We start from the raw sequence: 9,775 nt of genomic DNA, 5'->3' as shown, positions 1-9,775 counted from the left end.
TGGATTTCACCCTGCCCAGGGGCGAAGTAATGAACAAGATGACCTCTGAAATCACCCTCTTCAGACTTCTTCCAGTTCAGTGTGCGATCTTGGCTAAACAATGAAGTCTGGATTCAAAGAGATGTGGGTTTGAATCCCAGCTCTGCCATCTCCATCTAGTAGCTGAAGGACCTTGAGCCTTAACCTCCACGAGGAAAATAATGGGACGTCTACACAGGGCTGTCACAAGCGCTCAATAAGACCGTGAGGGAAAAACACATAGAATGGTGCTTGGCATGTAAGTGTCCAGTAAGTTTTAGTATACCTCCATCTAGTGGTCTTGGCACAAGGAAAGAAAGAAAACAAACAAATAAATAGAAAATGACTAGGGGCAAGAGGCACCGGGGTGTTAGGATAGATGCGGGGGAACAGACGGTATGAACTTGGCAGAAAGTTCCTCCGTCCGTGCAGAGCAGATGAAGTGGCCATAGAAAGGCAGACAGGGACGTGATTGGGAAGGAGCTTGTGAGCGTGGACGTCACTGTCTATAGACAACTAGAGCAACTAAGGGTTAGGGGACTGGGAGGCTATTCCCAGCCGTTGGGTAGATCTGTAGCAACTGAGATATTTTCCAGAGTTAGAGAAAGAGATGGTCAAGGCCCCCTGCCAGCCTTTGGCAATCCTGTCTACGGATCATTTCCCTACCCTCCTTCCAGCAATGTATTCTGAGCCAATGATGAGTCCTGGCTGTGCTGAAGGCTGAGCCCCCGGGGTGAGGACTAAAAGGGAAATCCAAAATGGGCAGCCTGAGGTCCTGCAGAGGGCACTGCCTTTGGAGTCTGGGTAGCCTGGGTTCCACGCTAGGTGAGCCAAAGACCAGCTGTGTGACATCGGCTGTGCCGTGTAACTTTTCCGGCCTTCAGTTTTCTCATCTGTAAAATGGGGATAAACTACTTACTTCAAAATCTTCTGAGGTATTAAATGAAAGATGAGAAATGTTTAGTGCAAGAGAGACAATCTAAATGGCAATTCCCCCAACCCTTTTATCCAACTTGCTGGGTTTTCTTTTATGCTTAGCACTTATGACCTAATATTTTATAAAAGGTACTTCCTTGTTTTCTTTTCTATCTCCCACACTAAAACAAAAACCTCACGAGAAAAGGAGCGTTGTTTAGTGTCTTCCTTCCCACTGTAATCTCATCTCCTGGCTGTATCTAGTGGTACTGAGTAAATGCAGAAATAGGTTCTATTCCTTTAAGTCTTCCATTAGAATGTAAACTCCATGACAATACGAGTGCATCAGTTATCTAGTGCTGCGTAACAAATCACCTCCAAACTTAGTGTTTTAACACAACAAGAGTCCTGGTGTCTGTGGGTCAGGAGCTTGAGAGTGGTTCAGTAGGGCGGTTTTGGCTCAGTCTTGAGCCCCAGATGCCAGTGGGGCTGTCATTATCTGAAAGCTTGAGAGAGCCTGGGGGATCCGTTTCCAAGGTGGCTCACTCACATGGCTGACAGTTGTTGCCTACTTGGTTCCTATCTTCTTGGACATTTGTTGGGACTACCTTGACTGTCTTCCTGATATGACAGCTGGCTGCCCCCTAGAGCAAGCAATCCAAGAGACCATGGGGGAAGCTGACAATGCCTTTATGATCGAATCTCATAGAACACTGACATCACATACCCTTCCTATTGCCATAATCCATGGGTCACATAGTCCAATATCCATTTGGGTGGGAGGAAGCCATATAAGGGCATGAATACCAGGAGAAGAGTATCGTTAGGGCCATCTTGAAGGTTGGCTACCACAAGGATAGTTTATTTATTAATGTAACGCCTGTGCCTGGCACATGGTCGGCACTCAAAGAGCATTTGTTGAATGTGTGAATGAATGCACGTGTATAGATGCCAGTCATAGGAAGGAACTCGGGCCCTGCCTTCAGTGGAAGAGACAGACACAGAAAGGGACATAATTCTGTGTCCTGTAGCAGATGATCTAAAAATTCCAGGGAGATGTGTTCAGTCTCCTGGAGATCAGGGAAGTGGGTGACATGTGGGCTGGGCTCTGAAGGGTAAGTTGAAGGAGGAGTAGTAAAAGGAAGCAGGACAGCACATGCAAAGGTCCAGTGGAAGAAAGGGAGACAGGAGCAGAGAGAGGATGAAAAGGAGAGAGCGATAGGTATCATCCGAGTCATGTTTATTTCCTTTTTATATACATCAGACTTCTATCAGTACCTTTGCCTATAGCAACAATACAGAATATTAGTAATATATTATGAATAATATGGTAGTAATATATAGTATTATAGATAGTAATATATCATAGTAGAAATATAATAATAATAAACCACATAATAATAAAAGACTGAGGGGAAAATTGAGAACACGTTGAGATGATGTGTTGCTGGAGTCTATTATCTCAAAGTGGTATCTACTCAACTGGGTACCCAGTACCCCCCGGGTGCCAGGCTCCAAGTTAGATGCTGACAATATGAAGATAAATAACACATATGGCCTATGTAGGCAGCTAGGGATTAGAGGGAGAGGGGCAAAGGCACGTACACAAATACTGTGACAAAAACCAGAGTAATACAAGTTCCTCAAGGCACGTGGCAAGGGCTCAGAGGGCTGGAGGAGGGCACTGTTGCAGCCATTGGGAGGAAGAACTAAGAATATTTAAGAGACCAACTTGATCCATTGTCAACAAAGATCCAGCTCTTTGTACAGATTGATTCAGTGCTTTTTTTTTTTTTTTTTCTAATGTGTATTTATTCTTGAGAGAGAGGAGAGAAAAAGAGTGAATGGGAAGGGGCAGAGAGAGAGGGAGACACAGAATCCGAAGTGGGCTCCAGGCTCCGAGCTGTCAGCACGGAGCCTGACGCGGGGCTCGAACTCACGAACCGTGAGATCATCACCTGAGCTTAAGTTGGACGCTTAACCAACTGAGCCACCCAGGCGCCCCGATTCAGCGCTTTTTAAACACTCTTCCTGCATGCCTTCATGAACCAACGAGAGGCACATCCCACCCTGCCTGCCTGCAAGCCCGGGGAGAGATGACCTGGGGGTGGCTGTGGCAGGGGAAGTTGTGGGGTGTTGTGGACATGCCCCCCCCCCCCCCGCCGGCCTGCTGGTCTCCTTCAACGGTGTCAGGCCTCAGCGGATGGGCCGGAGACGTGCGAGAAGGAAAACGGGGACAGCAGGCGGCCACACTCCCCACACCCTGGATCCTGACCGCTTAGGCTTGAATTATTACTTAATATTGGCTCTCCATGGAGCTTCCTCTGCATCCTCAGACCTGAGGAAATGAAAGTACTTCTTCCATGTTCTCCCCTGGCACCCACTGCCAAGTGCACTGCATGGAGGAACAAATAATCGCTCCCTTTTAAAACGAAGGACCTTGAAGCCAGGGACGGTGGCAGACTTGCCCAAGCAGCCAGGTGAGGGTGAGGCAGGGCTTCTGAGCACCGACAACAGGGTGACGAAAGGCCTTCAGAGGTGGCCTGGGGAAAGTCTCACAGGAATGGGACAGGAGACGCCTGGGAAGGCACCTGTGGGAGGGGCTCCCTTCTCCCGTCCCCCTCAGAAAAGGGACTGGCCGATGCCACCTGACACTAGAAGAGAGCTATACCAGAGCCTGGGCCAAGAATCTCCATCCGGTACTTTCTACTGCATCATGGACTGTCTCTGGCCTCACAAGACCCCTCTGGGAACTTAAGGAATCTAGAACCCAAAGGACATTGGCCAGCTCTCCCCACCTTTCCTGACCTCTCTATTGTCCCAGGGGAGACCCCCTCCAGGCTCGTGAGGGTTCCCCTACTCCCCGAACCATGGTACACAACCCCAGGGCATCCTTCGGCCACCAATGCACTCTTCTTTACATTAAGGGACATTAACTTCACACCTCATCATTATCACCCACGCCACTGAGACAGTGAGAAACACCGTCTCCAGGCAGCATGAATTAATGAGGCCACAGCACCCATAGTGATATCCATAGACCACTAGCACGTGGTGCTAGTCACTGCTGGTGACAAAGTCATAATGCATAGCCTGGTTACAGCCAAGCCCAAGGGAGTAAGAGGTCAGTTCTGCAAGCAGTGGGGGCAGGACACATTCTGGAAAGGTTTCGTGGAGGAGGCATCCTTTAAGCTGAACCCTGAGAACTGTGTCTGTCACACAGACTGGATGGGGAAGGCATCTTAGGGAGAAAACAACTTGAATGAAGACAGAGCAGCACGTGGCATGGGCACGGTGAGTAGGCAGCTCCACGAGGCTGGAGACCCAGGGGGTCAGGGGGAAGCGCGGTGAGTGATAAATCCAGACAGAGAGGCACAGCCTAGGTCACAGAGAATTCTGAGGCCAAACTCAAAGTGTGCATCCTGCCCTGAAGGTCAATACGTGGGGAGCCACTGAAGGATTCTAAACCAGAGAGTAGCATTGGAGCTTTCCCTTTTAATGGCTGTGTGACCCCAGACAAGATACTTAACCTCCCTGTGTCCCAGTTTCCATATCTGTGAAATGGGGATAGTGAAGGTATCTTTTTTTATACAGTTTTTAGGGAGATTTTTTAAGAGATTATGCTTGTAAAGAGCTCAGGACGGTGACTCACACATAGTAAATGTTCCACACATCATAAACTCATCATTGGTGTTTTCGAAAGATCACCCTAGTTTCTAAGTAGAGAATAAGGCCGAAGGGAATGGGAGTGGACCCAGAGGGCCACATAAGAGACTATGGCCACAGTCGAGGTGTGAGTGAAGTGATCATGTCCTGAGCCAGCATGGAGGCATTGGAGAAGGATGGCACAGGACTGGAACAGGGAATGTTAAGGACAGAGAACCCTCTGGAATGAGTGGCTCTTGGCAAGTGGGGGTGGTGAGGGAGAGGGAGGAATGTGGATTTGCCTGCTAGTCATGGAGATAGAAAATACCACTTGGGAGACCGGACAGGGGAATGATTCAGTGTTTGTTGACATGTTGCGTTTGAGAATGTTCTCTACCCAGGAGGGAGCAGAGTAGCTGGGCTGGAGAAAGGTCATCCAGGGAACAGTGAGAGTCAGCAGCACAGAGCCGGCAGCTGATGCCATCAGAGAAGACAGTGGCTTCAGATGGCTCAGGGGCTGGGGGTGGCCTCAGAGAGAAGCCTGCCAGGATGTTTGAGACGGTGGGGTGAGGCCTCCCATCACCCACAACCAAAGCAGGAAGTAGACCCTTGAAGTTCTTGACTGATCTGTCATTAAGAATGCTGTTTTTCTGGAGATTGAACGTTATTTTCCATGTCTTAGAAGAGGTTAAAAATGAAAGTGGATAATCACCTCTTGACGTGATCTATTTTCTAAACACAGATTTTCATACCTTGGGTAACAGGATCCCTTTAATGGTTGAAATTTGAAACAAGGCATTACCCCATCCCATGGTTTTAACCCCATCGCCTCTGTGGTCAAGGTCATCAGAGAAGAATTTCCCCACTCTGCTGAGCCAGGTCCCACTGGCCTTTCCAGACACAACGTAAATGCTCCGTCCTCTACCCACTCTTCCTCTCCTACCCAAGGCAGCCGTCGTGGAAATTGTTCTGAATTATGTTCCACAGCAAAAGAAATGAGACATGATTTTTTTGGCAAAACAAATCTCCCAACCTGCCTACACATTAGAATTACCTGTAGAGTAAAAAAAAAAAAAAAAACAAAAAAAAACCCTACACAGGCCCTTCCTTAAAGCTCTCAGAATCTCATGGGAAACTTGCTGCGAGGCCAGGATCAAGAACCTTCGGGAATGGTTTCCTCATCTGAGTGTCCTGGGCGCTGGTCACTGAGGGGATGACACCATCACAGACCTGAGTTGGAGAAGGGCAGTCCCCAGCTGTCCCATGAAGGCGCAATGAAGGCGCTCCTCTGGCCCCAGACCTTATGACAGGAGCCTGCTCTAGCTTGGTTTGCCAGGCCTGAGGGAGTTGGCTAGGGTTAGCTCTCCACATCTCTTCTAGACCACCGATGTCTCAAGTTGTATGGAAAGGACTCTGAGTTAAAGTTTCGGCTCCTTCTTATCCCAGCCAGCCCTCTGTGATTAAAAAAAAAAAAGACTCCCTGGAATATTCTTTCTGGTTAGAGAGTGTCCCTTCAGTGATTTCTGTTGGATAAGCCTCTGGGACAATCATCTCATTATTCTCTTCTACCTTGCGTGACAGTTGTCCTGTCCCATCCTCGTCACTATTGACATTTGGTGCCGTGTCATTCTTTGCTGCAGAGCACTGTCCTGTGCATTGGAGGGTGTTAGCAGCACCTCCAGCCTCTACCCACTAGATGCCAGTATCTGTAGCCCCCCTCCAGTTGTGACAATCAAAAATGTCTCCAGATATGGCCAGATGCCCCCTGGGGGCCCACGTCACCCCTGCTTGAGAATGAGTCCTCTAGGGAAAGAGCTGGAGGGCTGTGTTCATAGGTAGGTTGGCTCTTTGTTTTCTTCCAGAGCTCGTCCCAGTGCCTGGCACTTGGGAGTCGCTCTCTTGGTGACTGTAAGGTGAGCCCCTGTCCGTGCAGTGGCTCCCACTGACAGATGTGGGGAGGAGAGGGCTTTGTGAGATGGTGAGGTAGGATGTTTCCCCCGATTGTTGCCCTTCCCTCCTCCCACTCAGGCATGGGGCTGGTCCTGCGTTTCTGTTTCTGGAGAGACTTGTGCCTAGACTTTTGCTTCTAAAGCCCATTGAGGTGAACAGGGTTTGAGAACAAAAGACTTTCCTCTGGGTTAAGAAGAGATCTCCAGGGATTTAGGCAGGAGGTAAGAGACAGATCAGTGGGTCCCAGGAGTCTTCCGAGGCTGTGGCTGGAAATGACGCACCAGGAGACTTGGCCCTGGGCAGGGGCCCACGGGCTTGGCTAAGACCTTGGGCCCCACTGTGGCAGAGAAATGGCAGAGACTCCTAGTCAAAGACAATGGCCATCCGAGTGGATGGGGGGGCTGATGACCAGCAGGACCCTCTGGAAACCTAAGCATTTCATAAGATCCCTTGTACAAACTATGGAGGACTCGGGGAAGAAAAACCAAGAATGACTGAGCTGGGAGACGAAATCTAGGTGACTTATTGAAAATAAAGAGATGCCATTATTTCTGGCACACCCGACTTTCTGGCCTCGGATCTGTACCACGATAAGTATAAAGTGCCAAATTAATAATAACTAATAATTGTTGAGTGCCTATTATGTACCAGACGCTCTCCTTTTAGCTTGTGGTGAATTGTCTCCTAATTTTCACATTATTCCTCTTAGTAAGCTCCCTTGTGACTGCCAAGTTAAGAGATAAGGCATTCGGAGACATAGTCCAACTGGATGATGCACTCAAGGTCTCGCACACCTGAGTGGTGAACGCAGAATAACAACACCAAACATGTACAACACTGCATCAGGTGCCATATCCTGAGCCTTACAAGCATTAATTTACTTAACCTTCACAACAGCCTAATGAGGTTGGTTTTGTCACCACTACAGAGAAACAAATGGAGACACAGTTTACATAAATTGTCCAAGTCCTACCAAGTCGGTAGACTTGGAATTTGAACTTGGAAAGCCTAGCTGCAGAGTTAGTGCATCTAATCACTAAGCCATGCTTCCCAGACTCTAGGACCTCAGCTCTTAACCACACACTGCTGGATGGGTACCTAGATATTCACAGATGACCGTGTGGTAAAACAGGGTTTGGGTAGGAACCAAAGGATCCTTAGAACCAGAAAGGCTTGTTTGTGTTCCAAAAAGAAGAATCAGGCAAAGCTATGAGTTGTTGGCCTAGCTCTGGAATTTACAACTAATAACTGAGCTCAAGACCAAGTCACCCCCCCCCCAAGAAGTTATTAGCTTTCCTTATCTCTAAAGTGGGGACACCAGAGCTGATCTGAGGATTGATGACTGAGGAGACCATCTGCTTATAATGTGTCCGCTAGGGACAGTAACCACCTGGAGCATACAGACAGGAAAAGACAGGGAAGGAGGAAAGAAACCATATCACAGAGAAACAATGGAAGGAATTGAAAATGTTCAACTGGGGGAAGTTCCAGGGGGAACACAGGTGTTTTCAACGACCCTGAGGATCTGGGGTCGGTATCTCACGAGGCTTTGCAGTTTGTTTTCAGACACCCAGAGGGCTTTGGGCTCATGTTTTCTCAGTTCCTGTCCCAGAGCAGGCTCCCCAGACAGTGAGTGGACTTTGTTCAGACACTGATTTGAACGAACGGCAAAGGCAGTTGGTGGGGTTTTCTTTTTGTTTTAGATAACAAGAGAAATATAAATTTGGATTTGATAGTCCGTGAAATCAACACGTTCATGTTATTTGTAATAGGTGTGATTGTGGCCCTGTAGTTTAGCGAGAAAGTGCTCTGCCCCCGGCCCCCACCTCCCACCTTTTTAAAAAAGATGGACGTAAGAGTGAAATGACTTATTACGTGGGGTTTGGGCTACAACTTCAGCAAAAATAGGTTGAGCTAGATGAAACAGGTGTGGCGAAACTGGGTGATGATGCCATTGTTTATTGTGTCTTCTATCTTTTTATTATGTTTGGAAATTTTTACAATAAAAAGTAACAAATTTATCCACATGTGATTTTTACCCATAGGTATTTTGACAAGTAAGAACTACAGAAGTTAGATGGCTAACCTTGACCCTCAGATTTCTTGATGTCTCATGTAATGGAGTCCAGCAGCATATAGAGGCAGGGATCCGGGCGGAGCCCCCACCTCCACTCATTTGTACACTTGTGTCAGCCTCACCTGAGGCGTCTTTAAGAACACATCCCAGGCAAGTCAAGCAACATTCTCTACAGGGATAAATAAAAATCCTTGCTTGTAGCAATATACAGCAGTGCTTAGTATGGTAACTTTTGTACCAGAAAGGGTGTAACAGATAGATGTCAGGATGCATATAAAATACATATAAAGACGTATTTGTATTTTCCAAAAGAAACAATGGAAGGATAACCCCAAAAGTAATGAAAATGGTTATCATAGAGGAAGGGAGGGAACAGGGTGGGGAGATGGAACTGAAGCTTCTCTAACGATATTGATATTAAACATTACATTTTACGTGATTTAAAAAATCAGACTAAAAAAGAAACTACCTGGCTACGTATTTTGACTTTGGATCAATAGAAATGTTTTACACAAGTTAAACAAATATAAAATGAGTAAAAAGCAATCTCTAAAACCTGAAAACCTGGGCATCTGGGTGGCTCAGTCGGTTAAGCATCTGACTTGGGCTCAGGTCATGTTCTCTCAGTCCATGGGTTCGAGCCCCACCTCAGGCCCTACACGCGGAGCCTGGAGCCTGCTTCAGATTCTGTGTCTCCCTCTCTCTGCCCCTCCCCGACTCATGCTCTCTCTCTCTCTCTCTCTCAAAAATAAACATTAAAAAAACAAATAAACCCCCCGAACCACTGAAGCAAACCTAACTGTACATCAAGTTGGAGGCATAGCCACACAGAAAAAAAAAATAACCTTAAAGGCCTTTAAACTCAGTATTTTGACTGTATATCGCTAGAAGTCTTTAAATTGAAACATTTTTGCCCCCCTCATTGGGCATTTGGCAGTGTTCACGGGCTATTTTTGCTTGTCACAACTGGAGGGTTGCTGCTGGCCCAGAAATGAGCAGAGGGTAGAGACTGCCAGGCACAGGTGTGTTCCCACAATAAAGACTTATCCAGCCCAAAAATGTAGTGCTGAGGTCGGGAAATCCTGCCCTAAAGGGATATATTGCAAAGGCAAAAAGAACAGAACGTTATCTTTTCAAGATCACAATCTCCGTATACTGCTAACAATATCG

General features: G+C 47.3%; 1 long non-coding RNA gene across 1 annotated transcript; it reads right to left on the bottom strand.

Moving 5' to 3' along the window:
* Positions 1–278: 278 nt before the first annotated feature.
* LOC128312831 (uncharacterized) lies at positions 279–9,335 on the bottom strand. The gene is made up of 2 exons (XR_008292632.1): positions 1,484–9,335; positions 279–911 (listed from the first exon to the last, which is right to left on the bottom strand). It is a non-coding gene; the product is annotated as an uncharacterized LOC128312831 (long non-coding RNA).
* Between the last annotated feature and the right edge of the window lie 440 nt (positions 9,336–9,775).

The sequence above is a fragment of the Acinonyx jubatus genome, chromosome F2 (assembly GCF_027475565.1).
Source record: "Acinonyx jubatus isolate Ajub_Pintada_27869175 chromosome F2, VMU_Ajub_asm_v1.0, whole genome shotgun sequence".
In the NCBI taxonomy this organism is placed as follows: Eukaryota; Metazoa; Chordata; class Mammalia; order Carnivora; family Felidae; genus Acinonyx; species Acinonyx jubatus.
Note: the sequence above shows the minus strand (reverse complement) of the source record. Positions and strands in the feature narration are given on the sequence as shown.